At 41.9% G+C, this 25311-nt stretch overlaps 3 non-coding genes across 3 annotated transcripts; all 3 read left to right on the forward strand.

Annotated features, from left to right (window-relative positions):
• Positions 1-14979: 14979 nt before the first annotated feature.
• Positions 14980-15050, forward strand: trnag-gcc (transfer RNA glycine (anticodon GCC)). Its single transcript has one exon. It is a non-coding gene; the product is annotated as a tRNA-Gly (tRNA).
• Positions 15051-16365: 1315 nt separating this feature from the next.
• Positions 16366-16436, forward strand: trnag-gcc (transfer RNA glycine (anticodon GCC)). Its single transcript has one exon. It is a non-coding gene; the product is annotated as a tRNA-Gly (tRNA).
• Positions 16437-16992: 556 nt separating this feature from the next.
• On the forward strand, positions 16993-17063 carry trnag-gcc (transfer RNA glycine (anticodon GCC)). Its single transcript has one exon. It is a non-coding gene; the product is annotated as a tRNA-Gly (tRNA).
• The last annotated feature ends 8248 nt before the right edge of the window (positions 17064-25311 follow it).

Consider the following 25311-nt stretch of genomic DNA (forward strand, 5'->3'; position numbering starts at 1 on the left):
ATGAATCAAGCAAAAATAATAAAATAAAAAAGCCGTCGCAAGATAGTGTCCTTCAGAAAAGAAAAGCCACAGTGAGTCTCATATCAAAAAAAAGAAAAGAAAAAGAAAACTCGAGATGCTTTCTTTCTTCCCCCTGAACAAATCACCCCCACCGATTGAATCCCATTCATTTGACAACACAGACGGACCCGACCATTCAATATTAAGAAAGGAGTCTGAATGACTCAGAGCTGCTGTCTTGCTGCTCACAGAAAGGAATGAGGGACCAGCAGGCAAACATTGAGGATCAACTATGCGCTGGCCATTCATATGTTACCTGGCTAGGGAATAGAGACCACAATGGGCTTCAAACAAGAAGTGATGCACAATCCGCTGATTGATTTTTACTTCAGGGACTCTCGACTTTTTTCACAACAGACAATATCCCCAAGCAGGCAGACATAAAGGGTTTGAACGCGATGAATAGGCTTTGTATTACCTCTTCCGCCCTTTGTCAAGGTAATATAGGGTGCCGTAGAACAGGCCTCAATGAGTGACCTCAATATCTTGCGTGTCCCACTGTTGCGCGTGAAAAGCAAAGTGTCTTTAGAAACGCTGTTGTTGGACATTGTTTGGCCTTTTCCCCTCTAATTATGAATCAGAGCTTAGAACTTTTCAAACTTTTATATTTGGCTGCTTTTGTAGGATCCACAGTCTCTTTGTTTGAGCCATTGTGCTTGAAAAGCAATTGACGAAATAATGTTGGATAAGAAATTCACCCATAGGTTAAGTCTGTGGAGGGCATGTCAATTAAACATTACACAGACTTTTCACATATTTCTATGCCCATTTATAAGTTCCAGGCAACTAACTAAGACTGCAGATAAAAAAAATGTATCTGTACTATAACCATGGTGCAAGCACACACCACTCATTGTATCTTTAAAGGTACATTATTTTAAGTAGCTAACTTTCAGACTCCATGCTTTTGAATGTCCAGTAACAGACATTTTTACACTGAACTTTCAAAATGAAATCTTAGCAACATTATTTTTCTAGTTTCAAGGAAAGAGCTTATAGTCAATCTTAATTTAAGTCAAGTCACTTCTATGCTTAATTCCCTGTTTATTTGTGGCCCCTCTTGTTTTCTTATCTTTTGTCTTAGCTATGTGTATTTGTGTTGTTAATTTTGCGAGCAAACCAAAGACATTCCTAGCAACTGTATGTTATACTGTTGATTTGGCTATAATAAACTTGAACTTGATAACTTGAACTTAATAACTAGAACTTTTGAACTAGAACTTTGTTTTAAGACATTTGTCCATGAGGCAAGTAATTTCTTCTTGGTAAGATTTTTTTTTTTTTCGTTACAAGAAAAACTAAATAATATACAGTAGTTGTAGCTCAAAGTTGTAGTTCAAAAGTTATTGGGTTTTAAATTAAGATTGACTAGATGTTTTTACTTGAAACTAGAACAATAAGCTTGTTAAGATATCATTTTAAGCACTTTTAGTAGGCCAAGATACCTTTAAACACATTTAGTAGGCCAAGATACCTTTAAACACATTTAGTATGCCAAGATACCTTTAAACACATTTAGTATGCCAAGATACCTTTAAACACATTTAGTAGGCCACAAATAGTAGGCAATGCAGTGCCCTCACACAACCCGTTTCAAGTGAGGGTTTGCCATGAAGAGAGATAGGCCTAGTTACAGTAGTACAGCACAGTAGCCTCCCTATCGCCTGGACAATAGAACACCCTCCCCATCACCTAGGGCCTAGGCAACACCCTCCCCATCACCTTAGCAAGAGAACACCTTCCCTATTGCCTGGATAATAGAACACACCAGCTCCCTATCACCTGGACAATAGAACACCCTCCTCATTGCCTAGGCCAGTGGTTCTTAACCTGGGGTGCGGGCACCCCCTGGGGGTGCGCCAGAGATTTCAGGGGGTGCACGGAATTTTGTTTGTGTTGAGGTTGTGACCAACATTCTGCAAGCGAGCATTATAATTAGGCCAAATCAAAACCAAATTAAAACATGTTTTGGTCCCCATGTAAAGGCATAAGGTATTGATTAATGTCTCAAGCAAGAATTATTGTAAATAATCACGAAAATATTTTTTTAGTGTGTATATATGTGTAGACGCTTGAGTTGGGGGTGCGCTGCTTGTCTTGGGCACAGGCAAGGGAAAAAAGGTTAAGAACCACTGGCCTAGGCAATAGAACACCTTCCCTATTGCCTGGACAATAGAACACACCGGCTCCCTATCACCTGGGCAACAGAACATCCTCCCCATCGGCCCCACCAGGCTGGGGGCAATAGAACTGCTTCCCCAGTGCTCCAGCACACCAGAGATGGAGGAGGCGAGGTGAGGCGCACCTCTCCTACAGACACAAAGCCCACCTGAGTGACACTTACTGGGGTTCTGCACTCCCCTGGCTCTCCCCTCCAACGCCCAGATAAGAAGAACCAGGCAGGCAAGCGCTCTGCTCTTATCACCTCCAGAAGGTGTGCGGAGGGGAGGGGAAGGGAGGGGAGGGGGGCTGGCTCTGGCCTCTGTCCAAGGGAACCAACCAAGCAAGAAAACCACTGTCTAGACACTTAAGGTGAAGTAAAGGGGGGGGGGGAGGCTCCGTTTGACAGGAAATACTAAGAGGGCTTTTCAGCGGAGCCAAGGAGAGTCGAGGAGCTGTAGTGCAAACAATGTCATTGTGCGGGGCTGGCTGGCTCACCAAATCCCTCTTTCTCCTCACTGCCATCTCTGAGCCTTTTACCCTGGCTCTTAGGGCAGCAACGCGGCCACCGAACACTGCACACACCTCACCTCACACACACACCTCGCTATCAGGGCTGAGGGAGGAAGCACAATCATTGGACAACAACACGGCCACAGCTGACCAGGGGCCCCCTCTCGCCACGGAACACGAAGGACATGACATTGGGGAAAAAATTGAGTATTGATTTTTCAGCTCCCCCCCTCTTCCCTTCTTCTTTCTTTCTTCTCTTTTTTCACAACTTGAAGGTCTTGAGTAAAGCGGCCGCCACGGCAGTGGGGTTTCCATCCGATGTGTTAATACACGGGATGAATCCGGTACGGTGCACACACGCACGCACACACGCACGCACGCACGCACGCACGCACGCACACACACACACACAATCATATCACAGAAAACGGGATCTTAACAAATATCAAATTAAGCACCTTTGTGTGGCTGTTTCCTCATTCTTAACACTGGTGGTGTTTGATAAGTTGGTGGTTGACAACGTTGTTGAGGCTTTTTTTCCTCAGACGGTGACAGCTTTGGCATGTCAGGGTGCAGAGAGGAAGTGCTTTGCTCTTTTGTTTACATTCCCATAATGTGTTTTGGTTCAGTGATGGTCTGTGCGTGATCAGTAAAGCTCAGCGGAGCTTTACAAACGTAACCCAAACATGAGCTGGAAAACATGTGGGTGAAGGAAAAGGACCCAGATACGCAGAAAAGTCTCATCAGACACTCACAAAAGAACAAACCGACCACATAAAAGGCTCTGAGATTCACAGCCACGTGCCACACATGATTGTCATATTTCCTGTTAGATCAAAAAGAACACGAATAGTCCACAGGGCTACAGTCTAGACTCCACAGGCTTAATAAAGTCATTTTTCATGTTAACTTGTTTTATTTTGTTGTAATTGGGACAAAAAACAGCACTGGTGCAATTGGTGTGTGTGTGTGTGTGTGTGTGTGTGTGTGTGTGTGTGTGTGTGTGTGTGTGTGTGTGTGTGTGTGTGGACATGTGAATACTTGATTGCATAGTTTATAGCTTAATTTATTCATTTTCCTATCATTAGTTATGCTGTTAATATATCGGCATTTGTGGGTTGCTTCTGAACATAAACTCACTGTTTTTATATAGTGACAATAAAGCACTGTACTCTACTCTACTCTACTCTACTCTCATACCTGCAAACTCAGGGAGGTTGAAAAAGGTGACAAACTAATCGCGGCGCCGTGGCAAACCCGTGAGCCCCAACCCCCCCCCAACCCCCCGCTCCGCCACAAAAAAGAACAGTTAAAAAGACGATATTATATATACAAGGCTTACACTATTAGAAATCAGACTTCTGAACTAATTTTATTCATCACCAGCCAATATATGTCTTACAAGCCACCCAGACGCAATTCTAGGTTAAGCTGGGACCCCAAGCGAAAACTCAACAACTAGGCCTACTGTTGTTTAAAGTCTTAGCTGTTATTCACCATCTACTTTGGGGGCCCCAAGCGGCTGCCTATTTAGCCTAGTGACAAGAAGCGCCTCTGCACTCACCACCTGTCAAAATTTAAATTAAATTGTCCTATTTATTATTACCAGCCAAAAGGAGGGAGCACACGGTCACTTGGGGTTGTCTTAACTTTGAGCCCCACTGCAATTGACTATGAAAGCATTTGCTGCTTTTGGCTAAAGAGGGTAAGTTAAATAATAGGGAAATGTACAATATAATAAGCTGTATAAAATAGTACCAAGGCATTTTAGTGAATTTATGAATGAATGAGAGCAGAATTTCAGCATTTCCCCAATACAATGGTGTTGTAGCCTACTATGAAGAAGCATTGGATTGTAGAAAAAGATAAAGACAGATGTCATCTAGGTTAATAGGCTATTTAGATTAATAATATGATGTCCTTGGTTGCTAACATTAAATTCATGATTGCACACGTTGCAAGATGAGTCATATAGCTATTGAGACATATAGCCATTGCTATGTATTCCTCTGACGTTTATGAAGGTTTCATCGAGTGTGTATCTGACATAAGGGAACCAAATTTAATTCTCTATTAATCTGCCAATTTATAGCGCAGTCAGTCCCTGCCTACCGTCATTCTAACACATTTTCTCACTCTGAAGTATTCAATAGCGTTTTGGTCAAATATCAAAACAAGCATGGATATATTGCCGTCAATTTAAATAAAGCGAAACATCCATGTTAGGACCGCAGACCTGCTGCCGTTGGGCTATATTTATTTTCACAAGTGGACGGGCTTAGCTAATGAAACAGTTCACAATTCCCAAACCCTGCTGAAATCCTTTACCTTTGAAACGGCGATTTGGACAGCGGTCATTTGTAAAAGGAAGGCGACAGTACCTAGGTAGAAGATAATGACAGGGGGGATACATGTGTTTCGCGACCACCGTTTCATCAGCTGTTCACTCCGACTGGTGCGGTGCCTCGAGTTTTGCCGCTAGTAGAACTAGCCTTCTGAATTAGCGCTCTGATTGGCCAATGTTTCCCCCGACACACGTTGCGGCCAATGGGAACTACAGGCAGAGATCAATAGAATGTCTGTAGAACTAGCAGAGATTCTATGAGTACCGTATCCAGTCTAACACCCCCCCCTCCCCCCCCAAAAAAACTCCTCGGATCACGATTCACGTAAGTGACCTATTTTGAGATCAGAACGGCGAATTTCGCCGAAAGGTGACAAGTTTGCAGGTATGTACTCTACTCTACTCTACTCACAGCACTCTACTCTACTCACAGCACTCTACTCTACTCACAGCACTCTACTCTACTCACAGTACTGTACGTTTGCCACTGCATCCTTACACCACTTTTTCAGAATCTTCTAAGCAAAGAAGCTAATTCCAGGATGGTGTCCGATTTTTCAGCGGCCACTTGATTTAATGATTTACAAGCAGACACTTCACTTTACTGTCACCAAAATCGTAATGACCAAGCCTTAATCTGGTACTGAATAAGGCTCTCTGCAATGTCATACCAGTGCTATTACTATGTACCGTAGTTATATTATTATACAATGTTATTATTATAACATCATGCTATTATTATGTAGTTGAGTCTTTACAGTAAAGAGTGAAGGGGACGGCCGGCGGGCCCATCTGCACTAAGCACTTATAACCTACATGTGAAAGATCCCTTAACACGGTCGTTCTCAACCTTTTTTGAATAAATGCTCCCTTGACCTCATCGTAAGCCTGCCAATGCCCCCCTTATGCCCCCTAAGAGCCATTAAGTGCACCCCTTCTCTCAGCTGTATCCTTCTCAAAGCCCCCCTAGGCCTCCCCAACGCCCCCCTCGGGGGCTGTAGAGCCCCCGTTGAGAAAGAATACCTTACTTTACCACATGCCTGTTGATTCCTTTCAAGGAGACTTGGAGGATCGTGGTGCAGATGTAATGCTGTGTCTTTCCATCAGATGTAATGCTGTGTCTTTCCATCATGGCTCCTGCTCCTCTCCTCATCTCTTCCTTTAGGATTCAAAACATGATGCCATTACAGCTACCACACACAAGTTCTACACAGTTTAGAGACATACAGCAGGTACAGTAGGCCTACAACACAATTGCAGGTTTTGATACTACACATGTACAGAGGAGAGGAATCCATGATTCTGTTGCAGCACACACACCAAACAAGCGCACAAGTAATCAGCACTCCATGAGCAACATCTCTTTAATTAGACAACTCATCTCCAGTGAATTAGGCTCTTTTGTGGAAGCCTCTTCCAGGGCCGCTCCAGGCGGCGATGTCAAGGAATCTCACAGTAAAAGTTAAAGTAAGAGTAAGTCGGGTAATTCGCGGCCGAATTATTACCTCACATATTACGGACATGGCACATTCGCACAGGACTAAGAACTCAGACATTTTCCGTAATTATTCAGAATTACCGAGGGTCCATAGGTAATAAAAGTCCCGTCCGAATCGGGCTTTAGCCATGGCGAGAGTCAGAGTCAGAATAAGTCACAGAAAGAGTAAGCAAGGGGCTGGTTACACGTATCCGGATATTTTAAATGCGGATATATTTCTTTATCTGTTAATGTGTAAACATGTCGTGGATATAAATACAAGCTCCATTGTGACAGGTATGTTTTAGCCCCCTGAATTTTTATAAATGAAATGTTTTGAAATGCGCATTCTAAAACTGTTTATGTGTAAACAAGAAGCCAAAACCAGTAATGTGTTTTCGAAAATATCTATACAGTACATGTAAGCGGCTTCTAAGAGTCAAGAGTAAGTAAATTCAACAGTCAGTCAGTCAGTCAATCAATCAATGCATCAGGGTTAATACTACATGCTCCAAAAAGTGTTGGTCCGTCCAGCCAAACATATCAGCGAGACCCAGCTGGCTTACCGGTAGAGAGACACACAGAGGCCAGTGGTCAATTACCATCCACCTGACACGTGCCACATTGCCTCCGACTGGAGGCCAGCCGTGGAGGGAGTGTGTGTGTGTGTGTGTGTGTGTGTGTGTGTGTGTGTGTGTGTGTGTGTGTGTGTGTGTGTGTTGTGGGGGCAAGTGAGGGGAGAGAGCCAAAATTACAGGTTAACAGGCAATACCTCAATTGAAATGTCACTGTCAAGTTTGAGCGTTTTTGAAAGGTTACACCCACAGGGGCCACTCTAGCAGACAGTCAGAATATCAATTAAATACGGGAACAGTGGAAACATGAACGTGACAAAAGAAGAACTAGAAGTTATGTGTACACACACACACACACACACACACAGACACACACACACACACACACACACAGGCGCGAGCACACACACACACACATTACACACACACACACACACACACACACACACAGGCGCGAGCACACACACACACACACACACACACACACACACACACACACACACACACACACACACACACACACACACACACACAGTGCCATACAATTATTAATTATTGTTAGAGGCCTTTTCATTTCAGTGGCATTTCCAATAATTATTTTCCTCTTTTCACTCAGTATTCTGTACCCCCCCCCTCTCTCCAAGAGTTCGCCACACCAATGACTAAGGCATTTCTACTTTTATTTTTATTTACATATCTCCATATATCAACCTAGTGTTGTAGGTTGTGTGTTTCTAGCGCCTTTTGAAATGTATCTCTCATGTATTTACACACCTCCCATGGCAGATAAATTAATATGTAACTGTCAGTGGACGCAAAAAACCTCACCGTATCATTTTATTTTGGTCAAAATTGCAAAAAGATTGAACTGCCACAACTCTTGGTGAGGACTTCATAATACTAAATCTGAGGCTCATTTTACAAAATAAATAAATGAATAAATAATGCAGCAACGCTGTCTTAGAAATCTTCCCTGAATAAGATAGATAAGGAACTGGTATGAGTTTTGCAGCACACAACACAAATAACTGATTTCAAGCACCGACAGTGTCAGACAGTACGGCTCCACAGACCAAGGATATGACTGACGGGACAAAGCATCAGGATTTTGGCTTTACTTTATTTATCTGCCGATTGTGAAATTTGTCATTAAATAAATATTGACAAAAAAGATGTCACTCAGATAATCTTCAAGACTTCAACACCTCATTATCCTTGGTTTCCCCTCACAACAAAATTACGAATGAAGGTCACACACGGTGTAAAAACCGAACTATCAAAGTGTCAAGTGAGGAAGGACTTAGGAACGAATGAAAAGAAGGGGAAGAAAAAGTCTGAATCTCACTAACAAATTAATGAGCTTGTTTGAAAGGGGTAGGTTATCGCCTCGTCTTTTCCACACACACCATCTATTGCGTGCACACAACAGTGGTATCCAAGCCTGTGTGAAAATAAATCAACTACTAGTGATGGCAGACAGTGACACCTACAGATTCATATCTGTAACTGCAGAGGAAAAAACACTAGTACAGTAGGCCTAACTAAATTAAAATAAATAATTTGGTTATACTTTCTTTGTATATGAAGGGAGCAATGTCAAAATGTGTCAAATCGAAACTTAAAATCTACAAAATGGGCAAATGAGCATTAATCGTTTTCAAATAAATACTACATCAAGACAACTCTAAACATATGTCATTAAAGAACTTTTCAACTGTGGCATGACGGCAATAACAAAACAACATGATATTGCCTGCTGCTGAAGAAGACTCCCAAATCTAAACAGTGCTAGGGGGGCCGTGGCAAGTTGGCAGGAAGAAATATAGGCTATGAATAATTGAATGAATTGAATGTATGCCAGAAGTAGGGGTGGGCGGTATGGCCAAAAATGTATACCTCTGAATAATTTTAGCCACGGTATATATCACGGTATTGTACATTTGTGTATAAAATTTTAAAATTAAGCGTTTTGTGGCAAAATGACCAAAACAACATTTGAAAACATATTTTAAAACTTTTAATCTATAACTATACCTCTACATCTACAGGACGCAATGCGCTATTGCGGTAGACGGTATGAGACAAAATCTCTATCATTGATGAAAAAATACCGCACACGATATTATACCGCGGTTACCGCCCACCCCTAGCCAGAAGTATGCCCAAAAAACCCCGAAAGTATGCTAAATAATATCCTCATTAGTTAAGAATTGTATTAAAATAATCTATTGCATCTCTGAACATTACTATCATTAACGTAATTTTATATATGGGACACTGACACAGAAACATTAACTATGGTTGTGAAAGGGGGTGCACAGAAAAAAATATGTGGTACGAGCCATGTATGGCGTTACCATAGCTGCAGACACCTCAACATCAGAACCAGCCTCGTGCGTTTTCTGATAATCACTCTTGTTCACTGACCTTCGCTGTCTGATTATAGTGCTTTCAGGGGGGCGTTGGCTGGAATCTACCAGGAAATGGGGGGCCTTGTCATGGTAAAGTTTGGGAACCACTGTTCTAGACTCCTCTACCAATACAGGTAGGCTACTAAATTAACCTCATAAGATTTGTCCCAATCACCAGTCATTGGATGCCCTCTTGTGCTCATACATAGACATTACACTCAAACTACAATCTAAAAAAACATCCACATCTTCCTTTCTGTTTTTCAGAGGTATAAAAGTTTCCTTATATGACTCCAGAAAAGTTTTTAAAAAGCTTAAGATGACTAAGGAGCTCTGCTCCTCTTCTTATGGCTGCCTGCCTTGTATAATTCTGCTGCTGACAAGACAATTAGAGTCATTTAATTATTTATTCTATTATTTGTAAATGTCATGAGAATCCGTTAGGTTGTGAAAGTTTTGGTGAAAGAAATGCTTTCTATTCTCGCTGGGTGTATTTCCAAACGAGGAGCAAGTATTAAACGGTTTCTTGAAGAACATGAATGAAATGCCCAGCAGGGCTCAGTAGCTGAACAAGCCAGAAAGCTGCCCAAGTTCAGGTTGACAGACGCTGTATTCCTCTGGCAGCAGGGAGGTGTTACTGACATTTGAAGACTGAAGTCACCCTGTTGTGGTAAATCAGAACTGAATTTCCCCTGGATTATGATGTGCACGCACACACACGCACACGCACACAGGTGAAGGAGATACCTGGAGGTCCCTGGGACTCTCTCCAAAGAGTATAGAGGGGCCAAGACTGTTTCCCCCTAAAATCACAGCTCTATCTTAATCTGACAGCCTGGCTCAATTTGGAAGCATGGAAATCACTTCTCCCCACCACACCAGCTGTCATCCAGAAATGATCTTAATTGTGGCGTGATGATTATGCCTCTGAGCTCCCACGGGAACCCTGCTCTCTTCTTCATCTTCTCTTTTAGGAAGTTTAGTTAGCAAAAACAACGCACATTTGGGGTTCACTGACCCTGACTGTGGAACCTAAACTGATGGGAACAACCAATCCCCCCCACCCTCTCTCTCTCTCTCTCTCTCTCTCTCTCTCTCACACACACACACACACACACACACACACACACACACACACACACACACACACACACACACACACACACACACACACACACACGCCTTGCCTCTGTCTCATAACATGATAGTATATAGGCGTACACCCCTCACAATTCTGCAGATTTGTAAGTATATCTTCTCATGGAATAACATTAACCCATTAAGACACAGTGTTATACATTTGCTGTTACCAGAATGGCAATGACCAAGTCATAGTCCATTACTAAAGGTCCTGTGTTATGTAATAAACGAGTAGTACTATGGTTGTTAATTTTCCAATGACTGTTTCACTGGAACAGTGCGCATTATACATGGGTTCTAAATATTTGTTTTTTTCTGACTGCGCGAAACTAGCAGCGCACAACTCAACCTCTGACTGTTGGAAAGCGCTGTCGGTCAAAAAATTAGCTCACGTGGTTGGCTGCCAGTGTCTTGCCCCTCCTCACAACATCGTGTTGATAAACTAAACAAAAAACCTACCTACAAAATCTATAAGGCTACAGAAATTTCAATTTGACACAATGAAAAGTCACAACGAGAAGATCACTGTGTCGGTCAGCGGAGGGCGATCTGTATTCCTCAGATTCCTCTGAACAGCTGGGATGGCTGGCTGTGAACAGGAGTTCTACATACATGGCTGGCCACTGGTAGAGAGCATTCAAAATAGGCGACTAATGACTGCAATATTATTTTATTTAAATACTTAACACTACATTTTGAATGAACACTGCATTGATAATGTAGGCCTATTGGATTTGCAGTCATCAATTACAGGCCTACCAATATGTCACTGCATGGGATAGGTGCAACATTTGTCACTCTACCTGAACATAAACATCAAATGCCAATAGTGAAGAATAGGCATATCCTGCGTTGTATCACAGCCGGTCTATCATAGAACCTCTCTGCTTGTATCTTAGATTTTAGTTTGACCACTGTCTCTCATGACATGAGTAGGCTATCTGATATGAGCTCTGTGGCTTTTTATGTTAATTTTCTTTTATGTTTTGCGAATTATAGCCTAATAGCTTAGGCCTACTAGTAGGCTACAAGGCATATGCAATGGGAAACAAAAAACAAATAGTAGGCTTTTTTTTTTAAATCATCACACAGGCGTAGGCTACTACATTAGTCATTAATTGTAAACTCTAAATCAAGCCATTTTATAAACGGGTGGGTAAAAACGCATAATTCTGACCTTAGGCTTAGAGAGTAGAACTAGAGACCTGTGAACTTTGGCCAGATGCGGACGGATCACGTCACAGCATTTCAGTCAGAGAGAGTTTAGATCACGTCTGTGGTTTAGATATCCTTCCTAAAAAAATCTCTCTTTCAGTGACCAGCATGCAGATGTCTCCGGGGACCATATGGCGTGGGGCATGTCGACAATTCTTGGACCCTGCGAAAATGTCAATTAAAAATCTATAGTTAAGGCATTTGCAAAGCCGCTGTTATATATAGCTTGATTATTACATAGGCCTACTTACCAATAATGTCCAGCGAATGAAAGTCAAAGAGAAGTCGTCCACGTGTTGCTTGCTTGCAGCTGCGGATGCAGGCGAGTCTCGAGGGCTCCTGTCAGTTTTGGTGGACCCGACCGTTTTTTTTACTATCGAAAACTAAGAGAAAATGTGCCTTCTACAAGACATCGAGAACAAAGTTCACTAGCCGTGATTCAGAGAAATGAAGTTCAATTTTGCTCGTCTTGCAGGTAAGACTTTATTCGGCAAGACATCAAGAACGAAGTTCATCTGCCATGATTCAGAGGGATGAACTTCGGTTTTGCTCATCTTTCAGGTAAGCAAGCGAACATGCTAGCTGCAAACATGCCGTTATGTTGCCCACATGCTTATCCTCCCAAAATGACACGATCATTTTTACATGTTACAACATTTCTCGTTGAGTTTTTTCTTCTTCTTAAAATTAAGTAACTTACTTTGGGCTAGTTCTACTGTAAAGCTAACAAGGGGTGCCGTGCTACTACGGGATTAGCCTCAACATCTTCAAGTCGAGTTTGGCTGGAAACGCCGATGTGACTGACTCGGGTCACTATATAAATGTGTTTCTTTTAAGCAGTTTTGGTACCTTGCAGTGTCTTTTCATGGTCAGATAGAAGAAACCGCAGCCGCACAAAAAAACTGCACCACCTTGTCATAACAGCTCGTGCACATTTCACACGACGTGGAAACGCTCTAATAGCTAGAGCTCTATTCAAATTGAGGCCCTGGGGCCAGATGCGGTCCATAATGGCTCCAGTATCATGGCAAGGTTCTGGGCCCCCATAAGCTCAGAACAAAATGAAGACAGATGTGTGTGCTATCTATGGCCGTGCATAATTTCCCACCCAGGAGGTGTTTTTGGCAGCATGCAAACTAAAAACTATCAGGTTCAGAAATATCTTCTTTCTGACCCACCACACTGGATACCACTAAAATCCAGGTCATTGTAATGCATTGTAACTTAAGTTATTTAGCATTGTAACTAAGTAAATATTACAGATGTTTGCCCTGTAATGCCTTACATTACTGCATTATAGCAAAAAGTAACCCATTACAGTAATTAATTACATTTGTAATGCATTACTGCCCTTCATGAACAATAAAATATATGGGAAAAAGAGTAAGTTGATCTTGTAAATCGGGTTTAATAGCAAATAAAGGGTTAAAGCACTTCTTACTCGGTAAGAGTGCTAGAGCCACCTTTATGACCCAAACTCTGTCAAGATTTTCCATTAGCAATATGATGCTCTACTGTTATACTCTGGCGCCATCTGGTGGACAAATCAGGACTCGTCCTTTATCTGATGAACCCAGTCTTGGGCTGCTTCCACCTTTTCCCAGTTATACATTAAATTGAATTCTGTTCGCTAGACCTTTACCATTGGGAAAAGATTAAGCAATATGGAAATATACAAATGTGTGACTAGGGAATTTAATTGCGACAGGTAAACTGTTTGGGAGAGATATTAGCATTTACAGTTGTGTTGAACCATTCAGGTCATTTTGTCTGAACCACTAAATGAATGAATATGAGGCAATGCTATTGAGAAGACTCTATGAAATGTGCATGGTACTACTGACTGTTGATATGGAAAAAGTATTTAGCTTTAAAGCATTAAGGAACCGTGTTTGGAGAATTATTCTGCTTGTTATCTGTAAGGCTGTTTGGCCTTTACTATAAAAAAAATATGTTATAGTTAAAAGAATGTAATTTTGGTTTCAAGAAATGAGCCAAAAAAGAGAAAAGGTATAATATAATATAAAGAGAAAAGGCCATTTTCACAATTTCAACAAGTTTATTTCAACAACAAACAGCATTCAGCAAGTGTAACAAAATGTTTAAGTTAGAAAAAAAAGGTATGCAGCACGATTCAGTCAGATAGACAGTAATTGGTCTCGGAACATTAAAAATGCAATGCAAAAGCAAAAAGCATCAGTGGCATAATCGACTGTATATATACAACAAATACCAAAGCCATTCTATTTTTCCCTTTCCTTTCAATTCAAAAGGCGATTCATTACACGCTGAAGAAGGGCTCTGCCCGAAACGTTCGTAGGCAAATAAACAGAGAAAAATCTGAAGAGTACTGTCCTTCGCTTCCTTCCTTCAATTGCAGATGCACATACAGTATGTCAGTACTGCTGGTCTCTGACTGTTTCATTTAGGCTACTTAGGCTGAAATAATGTGTTGTGGATGTGGAGGTTCTAGTGGAGCTGGAAAAAAAAGAAAAGAGGACCAAAACAAAGCACGCATTATTCCAGATTGTTCCGGGATCTGTGTCATTCTTGCGCTACAGCCCGGAAATCTGTTGTCTCCTCATCAGTGTCATCAGCTCTGGAGCTCCCGAGAGCGTGAAGACGGCACTATTGTCAACCAGAGGTGTCAAAAGTAAAAGTTCAAAAAAGAAACAGTTTCCTTCCAACACGAGTAACTTATCTGAGTAACCAGTAGATCTGTCTTACAATCAGCTACCTCTGCACTGGCTGGATCATGTTTGTGGTGGGTCCTTGTAAGGTTTTCAGCATTTTTCAGTAACAACACAGTCTATCTATCTAATTAGGTACAATGGAGTAAATGATGTAACTGCTATGCAATGTCATGGGCTAGTGTTGTAATAACACGACAGAAGTACTTTACTTTTGACACCTCTGCTGTCACCCCACCTCGACAAAACACCTCAGGGGACGACCTGCACTTCTTGCAGTGTCTCTGCTGGGTCATCAGACCAGTGCGTCATCCAGTGTAGACCTTGGCGAGCTGCGCTCCTGGGGTGTAAGATTCCGTGAGACTGGTTTGACCCTTGAACTTTGACCCTTCATGCATTGGTGGTTCAGTGGTAGAATTCTCGCCTGCCACGCGGGAGGCCCGGGTTCGATTCCCGGCCAATGCAGCGTTTCCCCTAGTTACTGGCAGTGAGCTGTACACGTACAAGAGGGAAATGGAATCACAGGAATGCCCCAGAGGCAGCAGCGCAGGTCTCTTACACTTGTCTGAAATAGAAGTAGTTACGTAGGTACTCTGTCTCTCTCAAACTAAAGTGCCCTCCAAAGTTTCTCATATTTATGGAACTCCAGGACATTAAAAACCTTGTTCAACGTGCTAACTATTGATGTACAGCAGACTAGGGCACTTTGTTCTGCCTAAATTGACTACTTCCGTAGTCTTTTGTCGTATTCAGTGCCATTTTCAAGTCCCTATCTCTGAAGGGCGCCTTGTTCCCTCGTGGAGAAGTGGGCTAACCACACAGCCCTGAGGGGAGCTGGTGTTGAGAGCGACTTAAGAGAAACTGAAAACGTTGCCTTAATTTGCTACGTAGTCCTACTACGGCCAACCCACCTTGTCAAACACCTCAGGTCACCTGCCCTTCTTGCAGTGTGTCTGCTGGGTCATCAGGCCAATACGTTATGCAGCAGATCAGGGGTTCGTTCGAAACAGGGAAGGCAGCTGTCCTTCCAGTGAGCTAACTGGACATTGAGTCAAGAAGTGTGGATCGAAACGAAAAAATGCTTTATTTCCTCCCTGGGCAGTTGACTGCATTTTTATGGCGTAACGGGGATAGGCAGCAAAGTCAGATGCTGTCTTTGCTGCCTTGGTACCCAAAATGCTGTACGCCACCTCCCTCTCAACTGGAAACCTGAAAAACAAACATGGCTACTTTTATGTGTAAATATGTGTGTTATGTCTTGTGGGCAATGTCTTTATTTATGTGTGTATGCTACTTGACACCTTCATTTCCCCCTGGGATCAATAAACGATAATCTACTCTACTATACTACCCAACTACCTTATCATACTCTTTATTCTGACACTTATGTATGTAGATATTGAAAATCGAATGGATAAATCAACATTGTAGTATCTAAATATGCTGTCGCTAGATCTATTTATAGCCTATCTTACGATTCCGCCGTCTGACGGTCATTCACTGTTCAAATAGCATGCGTAAGCTAAGCGCTAACGTGATGAACGTAACTCCCGCCATAGAATCGCCATAACATCAAATGTGCAAGGCAGCGCACTCGTTAGTGCCATCCGTAATGACTGCCTCATCAGTTAACTTCACCTATCTGATCAGTGACCTGTTTATATAGGAGGAGAGTCATCGAGTCACTGCCTTCCGTTTCGAATCGACCCCAGGATGAGCTGCACTCTCGAAGTGCCACATGCTGTGACTGACGTTTGACCCTTGAACTCTGACCTCTCATGCATTGGTGGTTCAGTGGTAGAATTCTCGCCTGCCACGCGGGAGGCCCGGGTTCGATTCCCGGCCAATGCAGCTTTTCCTTTAGAAGCTGCTGGCGGCAGTGAGCTGTACACGTACAAGCAGGAAATGGAATCACAGGAAGACCCAGAGGCAACAGTGCAGGCCTCTCACACTTGTCTGAAATAGAGGAAGAAATTAGGTGCACTGTTGATCTCAAACAAAAGTGCCCTCCCAAGTTTCATCGTATTTATGGAGCTCCAGGACCTTAAAACTTGTTCCCCGCTGTAACTATTGATGTACAGCAGACTAGGGCACTCTGTTCTACCTAAATAGAGTAGTTCCTAAGGCTAAGTCATATTCAGTGTCTAGTTGTTTGCTGCACACCCCTCCCCAGGTTTCAGGACCTCAACATTGAAGGGCGCCTTCTTTCCTCGTGGAGAAGTGGGCTAACCACGCAGCTCTGGGGGGAGCTGGTGTTGGGAGCGACTCTACAGAAACTGAAAACCTTGACGAACACCTCAGGTCACCTGCCCTTCTTGCAGTGTGTCTGTTGGGTCATCAGACCAGTGCATTTTTGAGTAGACCTGAGCAAGCTCCACTCTTTGACCTTTGAACTTTGACCCCTCATGCATTGGTGGTTCAGTGGTAGAATTCTCGCCTGCCACGCGGGAGGCCCGGGTTCGATTCCCGGCCAATGCAGCTTTTCCCCTAGTTACTGGTAGCTGCAGTGAGCTGTATACATACAAGTGGGGAATGGAATCACAGGAATGCCCCAGAGGCAGCAGTGCAGACAAAGAGGTTGGATATATAATAAAGAGGAATAGAAACACGACTTCATTTATTCTCCACCTCAAGACTCCGAAGGTCTCCCAACCGAAGGTCTCCTAAAGGGGCGTTCACCCGACGTAAAGTGGATACTGGAAAAGAACCCACCTGCTTTATTTACCTCTCATATTAGTTGTCTGGTGCAGGTCTCTCACCAAAGAGGGTGGAGTAATAAAGAGGCTTCAAAACCCGCCCACCCAATGCAAAAGAGTCTGCTCAAGTTGGGTCTCCTAAGGGGGCGTTGTCCCCTCCTTCTTCTATTTTGAGGTGTTTGCACGAGAAGTGTGCTACCACCACCTACAGCGCTAATGGGACTGCATTGGCATTTATTCTCAACCTCAGGACTCTGAAGGTCTCCTAACCGAAGGTCTCCTAAAGGGGCGTCCACCTGACAGAAAGTGGATACCATAAATTAACTAGACTGACGTATCTCTGTCTATAAGATCTCTGCTCTCACACTTGTCTGAAATGGAGGACGAAATTACTATAGATCCAATGTTGTTCTCAAACTTAAGTGCCCTCCCAGGTTTCATCATATTTATGGACTTCAAGGACCTTCAAAAGTTTTCCATGTGTAAACTATTGATGTACAGCAGACTAGGGCACTCTGTTCTGCCTAAATCGATGAGTTCCTTATTCTTCGTCATATTCATTGTCAAGTTGTTAGCTGCACACCTCTACTCGGGCTTCAGGACCTCGTCTCTGAAGGGTGCCTTGTTCCCTCATGTGCAAGTGGGCTAACCACACAGCCCTGGGGGGTGATGGTGTTCAGAGCAACTAAAGAGAAACCGTCTTAAAGTTGCTAGGTAGTCCTACCACTGTCAACCCACCTTGTCAAACATCTCAGGTCACCTGCCCTTCTTACAGCGTGTCTGTTGGGTCATCAGACCAGTACGTTAACCAGCAGACCTGGATGAGCTGCACTTTAAGAATGCCACATGCTGAGAGAGACCTTTGACCCTTGAACTTTGACCCCACGTGCATTGGTGCCCAGGTCAAAAAAATGTGTACTTAAGTGTACTTTAAATATATTTAATTTTCTGAAAGTATATTTTAAGTACACTCTATTTATCAAGTACAGTACTTAAGTATGGTATTTAAAAATATACTTATAGTTTAGTGTATTTTAAATATATTTTAAAATCATTTGTATTATTAAAGTTATGTACTTAAATATAGTTTTATAAAATATACTGTTAGTGTATTGTATTTTAAATGTATTTTAAGTATATTTGTATTTTAAAAGTAATGTGCTAAGTGTAGTATTGTCAAATATAGTATTAGTGTATTATATTTTAAGTGTATTTCAAGTATATTTGTATTTTAAAAGTAATGTGCTAAAGTGTAGCATTATAAAGTATACTATTAGTGTATTACACTTTAAGTGTATTTTAAGTATCTTTGTATTTTAAAAGTTATATACTTAAGTGTAGTATTATAAAATACACTATTAGTGTATTGTATTTAAATGTATTGTAAGTACATTTGTATTTTAAAAGTAATGTGCTAAAGTGTAGTATTGTCAAATATACTATAAGTATATTGTATTTTAAGTCTATTTTAAGTACATTTGTATTTTAAAAGTAATGTGCTAAAGTGTAGCATTATACAGTGTACTATTAGTGTATTATATTTTAAGTGTATTTTAAGCATCTTTGTATTTTTAAAGTTATGTACTTAAGTGTAGTATTATAAAATACACTATTAGTGTATTGTATTTAAATGTATTTTAAGTACATTTGTATTTTAAAAACAATGTGCTAAAGTGTAGTATTGTCAAATATACTATTAGTATATTGTATTTTAAGTCTAATTTAAGTATATTTGTATTTTAAAAGTAATGTGCTAAAGTGTAGCATTATACAGTATACTGTTAGTGTATTATATTTTAAGTGTATTTTAAGTATCTTTGTATTTTAAAAGTTATGTACTTAAGTGTAGTATTATAAAATACACTATTAGTGTATTGTATTTAAATGTATTGTAAGTACATTTGTATTTTTAAAGTAATGTGCTTAAGTGTGGTACTGTTAAATATACTATTAGTATATTCAATTTTAAGTCTATTTTAAGTACATTTGTATTTTAAAAGTAATGTGTTAAAGTATAGTATTATAAAATACACTATTAGTGTATTGTATTTAAATGTATTGTAAATACATTTGTATTTTTAAAGTAATGTGCTAAAGTGTGGTATTGTTAAATATACTATTAGTATATTCTATTTAAAGTCTATTTTAAGTACATTTGTATTTTAAAAGTAATGTGCTTAAGTGTGGTACTAGATAATATGCTGTTAACACATTGAGTACCGACGACGTAATAATGCGTTTTTCACGCCCATGCGTTGTATACCAAAACGTAAAAATGCGTTTTTGCATTTAAATATCATATTTTGAATCTACACCCTTCAATGGACAATATGTGTGATTTTGGTAGCTCTGTGATGGACATAAATGACAACATTTGCAGTCCAAAGTTGTTTGATTGTTATAATGTTTGAGTGTTATGATTTGGATATTTTAATTTAACTTACCAAGATGTCTGGATGCCAACCCATGTCGCCTATCGCGCTGCCTGCATTGATTTCCCTAGTACGGTCACTGTAGCATGTGTTGTCTCTGACTTCACGCAATAGGTAAACACCATTGTATAGTGCCTGGAGTATCTTGAACTTTCTGGACTTGCTAGACCTTTACCAGATCCTTGGATCCAAATGGCACCCGATATGTGATTGGAGTAATGCGCTCCGATTTGGACGTTTGATCGCCAAAAAGATAAGTTTCTGTGTCTTCCTGTATGTGAGAAGCCAGAAGCTAGCATGGCTACATATCATGATTCCCTGATTGTCGCTCCCAACGCAGGACGCTCCCCTGTCGGCTCGCTCCCACTAGCCAGACTATCGATCCCACCGCCATGTAACGGAGCTAGTTATCTTTTTGATGTTAGTTTTTTGTTTCTAACCCTAAACCTAACCCTAACCTTAAATTGCTTGTATGTGGCAGTGTATGATAATACGTGAAATATAATCGGGTGGGACTACACGTCCGGGAGTGATAGAAACACCTGGGACTACACGTCCGGGAGCGATCTCAGTTGGGAGTGTCCATCTGCCACCGCATATGATTCGGATCGGATGGGCTAGGCTACATCTAAGAACTTTCTGGGCTTGCTACCTAGACCTTTACCAGATCCTTGGATCAAAATGGCACCCGAATTGTAATTGGAGTAATGCGCTCCGATTTGGAAGTTTGATCGCCAACCAGATAAGTTTATTTGATTATTCACCCCCATGTTGAACTGTCTTCCTGTATGTGAAAAGCCAGAAGCTAGCATAGATGGCTACATATGGATCGGATGGGCTACATCTAAGCATCATATCATTGGCATTTGTTGTCAATGTTGGGCTATTATTTCGGGAGTCATCGGGAGCTATTTTAGCAAATGTCTCACCCTCTGCATGTGTGCAAAGAGTTTGTGTTCAGTCCACGTGAAAAACGGGGATTTCAAAGGGCATCGATTGCTGGTGTCGTAGTGTGACAGAGCAGGAGGTGTGCTGCCGTATTCGTGAATCGTGCTATGTTGTTGTTTCCCTAGTAGCCTACGATCGGTAGCGTGTATTGCGTCTGACTTCACGCAATAGGTAAACACAGAGACCATTGTATATCGTGCCAGGAGTATCTTGAACTTTCTGGGCTTGCTACCTAGACCTTTACCAGATCCTTGGATCAAAATGGCACCCGAATTGTAATTGGAGTAATGCGCTCCGATTTGGAAGTTTGATCGCCAACCAGATAAGTTTATTTGATTATTCACCCCCATGTTGAACTGTCTTCCTGTATGTGAAAAGCCAGAAGCTAGCATAGATGGCTACATATGGATCGGATGGGCTACATCTAAGCATCATATCATTGGCATTTGTTGTCAATGTTGGGCTATTATTTCGGGAGTCATCGGGAACTATTTTAGCAAATGTCCGACCTTCTGCATGTGTGCAAAGAGCTTGTGTTCAGTCTGTGTGAAAAACGTGGATTTCGAAGGGCATTGATTGCCGGTGTCGTAGTGGTTTAGAGCAGGAGGTGTGTCTTGACGAGCAGGAAGATGTGTCAGAGCTAACCTTGCACCAAATTGTGATTAAAACCAACTCATCCCCTTTCAAACTCGTCTCATTCTGAAGAAGCGCACCCTTCACAAAAACCTCAATATCTCCGATTGTAGCTGAATTCCATGGATACCCGCTTCGGTTTAGCGTGGGTTTACTCGGCAATAAAAGCTCGTAGAGACACACAGTTTTCACCTACTAAGAGGGCAGCGTCTCCACTTTCGAACGAGTCATAACATATATCAGTGGCCCTATCACATAATAAGCTGTGAGTCTACAAAAAACGTCAAAAAAGGGCTTAGAACGCCGGTATTCTACGACATAATTCCGTGAGCACCGCCGGTATTCAATGTGTTAATGTATTGTATTTCAAGTGTATTTGTATTTTTAAAGCAATGTGCTTAAGTGTGGTATTTGAAAACATACTATTAGTGTAGTATATTTTAAGTGTATTTTAAGTGTATTTGTATTTTAAAAGTAATGTGCTAAAGTTTGGTATTAGAAAGAATATTTGAAACATACTTTAAGTTAAGTATGATTTTAGTATATTAAGTACACTTGTACAAAGTTTGATTTTAGTACCAAAAAGTCAACTTAAAATGTGTTAAAGCTCTACTTAATTATATTTCAAGTGTATTTAAGTATACTATACGTTGTCCCAAAATAACACAACTTAAGTATGTTCTTCTGCAGCATGCTATAAAGTGCTTTCTTATGACCTTGAAATAGATTTGTAGCATACTTCAAATAGTTACACTTAACCACATGTTAAAGTACACATTAAACATCTTTTAAAGTGAATTAGTAAGTATATTTAAAATGTACTTACAGTTAAGTATGATTTTAGTATATTAAGTACACTTCTGCAAAGATTGATTTCAGTACCAAAAAGTCAGCTTAAAATGTGTTAAAGCTCTACTTAATCATACTTCAAGTATATTTAAGTATACTATAAGTTGTCCCAAAATAACATTCTTTAAATACACACTTTTGAAGTATATTTTAAATACAAAAAAACATACTTATTAAGTATATTAAGTACACTTTTTTTCACCTGGGTACTTTTTTTTAACCATCATTTTAGTGTATTTTAACCTAGGCTTATTTATTCATTATGTTTTGTAACATTAAATAACCTTCCACCTTCCATTTTGTTAGTCAAGTCAAGTCAAGTCAAGTCAAGTCAAGTTTATTGTCAATTTCTTTACATGCACTGGTCATACAAAGAATTTGAAATTGCGTTTCTTGCTCTCCCATGCAGACATAGACTAATCTAGGTAAGGACATAGACAGTATAGACATAGACAGTACTCATACATGGACATAGACAGTATGGACGTAGACATTGCTCATACAGACATTTAAAGTGCAAGACTGGACAACAGAAGACTTGTAGAGAACATACATTAAGAGGAGGTATTTTGTTGTTCTTTTTTCTAAAAGTCCTTTATAGCGTTCTGACATAGTAATAGTAGCATTTGAAGAAATAAATAATTAAAAAAAGGTTTTTATTAAATACACCAGCAGCAGTATGTGTGTGTGTGTGTTTGTATGTGTTTTGTGTGCGTGTGTGTGTGTGTGTGTGTGTGTGTGTGTGTGTGTGTGTGTGTTTAGTGCAGGTAGAAAGTGCGGTGTGCGTCTGTGTGTGTGTACCTGTGTATGTGTGTGTGTGTGTGTGTGTGTGTGTGTGTGTGTATGTGTGTGAGTATGAGTTGTGTGTCAGTGTGTGTATGTTTGGGTTTAGTGCAGAAAGTGCAGTGTGCTTGTGTGTGTGTGTGTGTGTGTGTGTGTGTGTGTGTGTGTGTGTGTGTGTGTGTGTGTGTGTGTGTGTGTGTGTGTGTGTGTGTTTGTGTGTGTGTGTGTGTGTGCATGTGTATGTTTTGAGTTAGTGCAGGTTGAAAGTTCAGTCACAGATGTAGTAGTGCAGGTGGAATGTTCAGTCGCAGATATGGTGGTGGGGATGAGGGGGGGGAGCGTTGTCAGTGGCCTGGCTGGCTAGAGGCTGACAGTGAAGGGAGAGTGGGTTGAGTGTTCAGTATCTTGATTGCTTGATGCATCGTGCTGCTTGCAAGCCTGGTGGTACGGGAACGGAGGCGCCTGTACCTCTTTCCAGAGGGCAGGAGGCTGAACAGTTTGTGTGCAGGGTGGCTTGTGTCTTTGATGATCATCAGTGCTTTTCGGGTGAGGCGTGCGGTGTAAATGTCCTGCAGGGAGGGGAGTGGTACTCCAATGATCTTCTTCGCTGTGTTCACAACACGCTGGAGTGTCTTCCTGTTTTTCTCCGTGCAGCTTCCTCCCCACACTGTGATGCAGCTGGACACGACGCTCTCTATGGTTCCTCTGTAGAATGTTGTCATGATGGAGGGTGTAGCACTTGCCTTCTTTAGTTTGCGCAAGAAGTAGAGACGCTGATGGGCCTTCTTCGCCAGTGATGTAGTGTTGGTGGTCCAAGAGAGGTCGTCGCTGATGTGCACTCCAAGGAACTTGGTGCTGCTCACTCTCTCCACAGCATCACCGTCGATGGTCAGTGGTGGCAGTTGTTTTTGGACCCTCTGAAAGTTGACAACAATCTCCTTGGTCTTGTTGACATTCAGCAGGAGGTTGTTGTCTTTGCACCATCTGGCCAGCAGGTCTACTTCTTCTCTGTAGTGGGTCTCATCGCCCTTAGTGATGAGGCCCACCAGTGTTGTATCATCCGCAAACTTCACTAGATGGTTAGTGCTGTGTGGGTCGTTGTGCAGTCATGTGTCAGCAGCGTGAACAGCAGGGGGCTGAGAACACAACCTTGCGGAGCCCCCGTGCTCAGGGTCAGGGTGCTTGAGGTGTTATTCCCTACCCGTACTGCTTGTGGTCTCTGCATCAGGAAGTCCAGCAGCCAGTTGCAGAGGGAGGTGCTGAAACCTAGTTTGTCCAGTTTTCTGATGAGTTGTTGTGGTATTATGGTATTGAATGCTGAGCTGAAGTCAATGAACAGCATTCTCACATATGAGTCTTTATTGTCCAAGTGGGTGAGGGCTGGATGGAGGGCAGAGCAGATTGCATCCTCCGTGGATCGCTTGGCTCGGTATGCGAACTGGTAGGGGTCCAGGGTGGGGGTAGGGTGGCTTTGATGTGTGACAGGACTAGCCGTTCGAAGCACTTCATGATTATGGGCGTCAGTGCTACAGGACGGTAGTCATTGAAGCATGATGGTGATGATTTCTTCGGCACGGGTATGATGGTAGCAGCTTTGAAAAGTGATGGGATGACTGCTTGCTCCAGAGAGATGTTAAAGATGTCTGTGAAGACATCCTTCAGCTCTTCTGCACAATCCTTCAACACTCGGCCAGGTATGTTGTCTGGGCCAGCTGCTTTGCGTGGGTTGATGGTGGCCAGTGTCCTCTTCACACTGGCAGAGGACAGGTACAGGGGTTGATCATGGGGGGGAGGGGGAGTTTTCTGTGGATGAGTGTCATTTTGTGCTTCAAAACGGGCAAAGAAACTGTTCAGGTCGTTTAGCAGAGAGGTGTTGTTGTCACAGCTTCGTGGTGCGGGCTTATAGTCCGTGATGGCCTGTATGCCCTGCCACAGGCTCTGTGCATCTCTGCTGTCTTTGAAGTGTGTTGTTATTTTGTCCGAGTATTCCCTTTTTGCTTTCCTGATGCCCTGGGACAGGTTTGCTCTTGCTGCTTTTAGGCCAGCTACGTCTCCTGCTCTGAAGGCTTTGTCTCTGGCCCTCAGCAGTCTGTGAACGTCTCCTGTGAACCATGGCTTCTGGTTGGCTCTGGTGGTGATGCGTTTTATTTCTGTAACATCATCAATGCATTTTGTGATGTAGGAGGTCACAGTGTCTGTGTACTCCTCAATGTCAATGTGGTTGCTGTGGGTGGCAGCTGTTTTGAACATGTCCCAATCTGTGGTTTCAAAGCAGTCTTGTAGTCGTGACACGGATCCCTCTGGCCATTTTCTCACCTCCTTCAGAGCTGGTTTGGTGAGTTTTACCTTTTGTCTGTAGGCTGGCAGTAGCAGAATCGTTAGGTG

The sequence above is a fragment of the Engraulis encrasicolus genome, chromosome 6 (assembly GCF_034702125.1).
Source record: "Engraulis encrasicolus isolate BLACKSEA-1 chromosome 6, IST_EnEncr_1.0, whole genome shotgun sequence".
Lineage (NCBI taxonomy): Eukaryota > Metazoa > Chordata > Actinopteri > Clupeiformes > Engraulidae > Engraulis > Engraulis encrasicolus.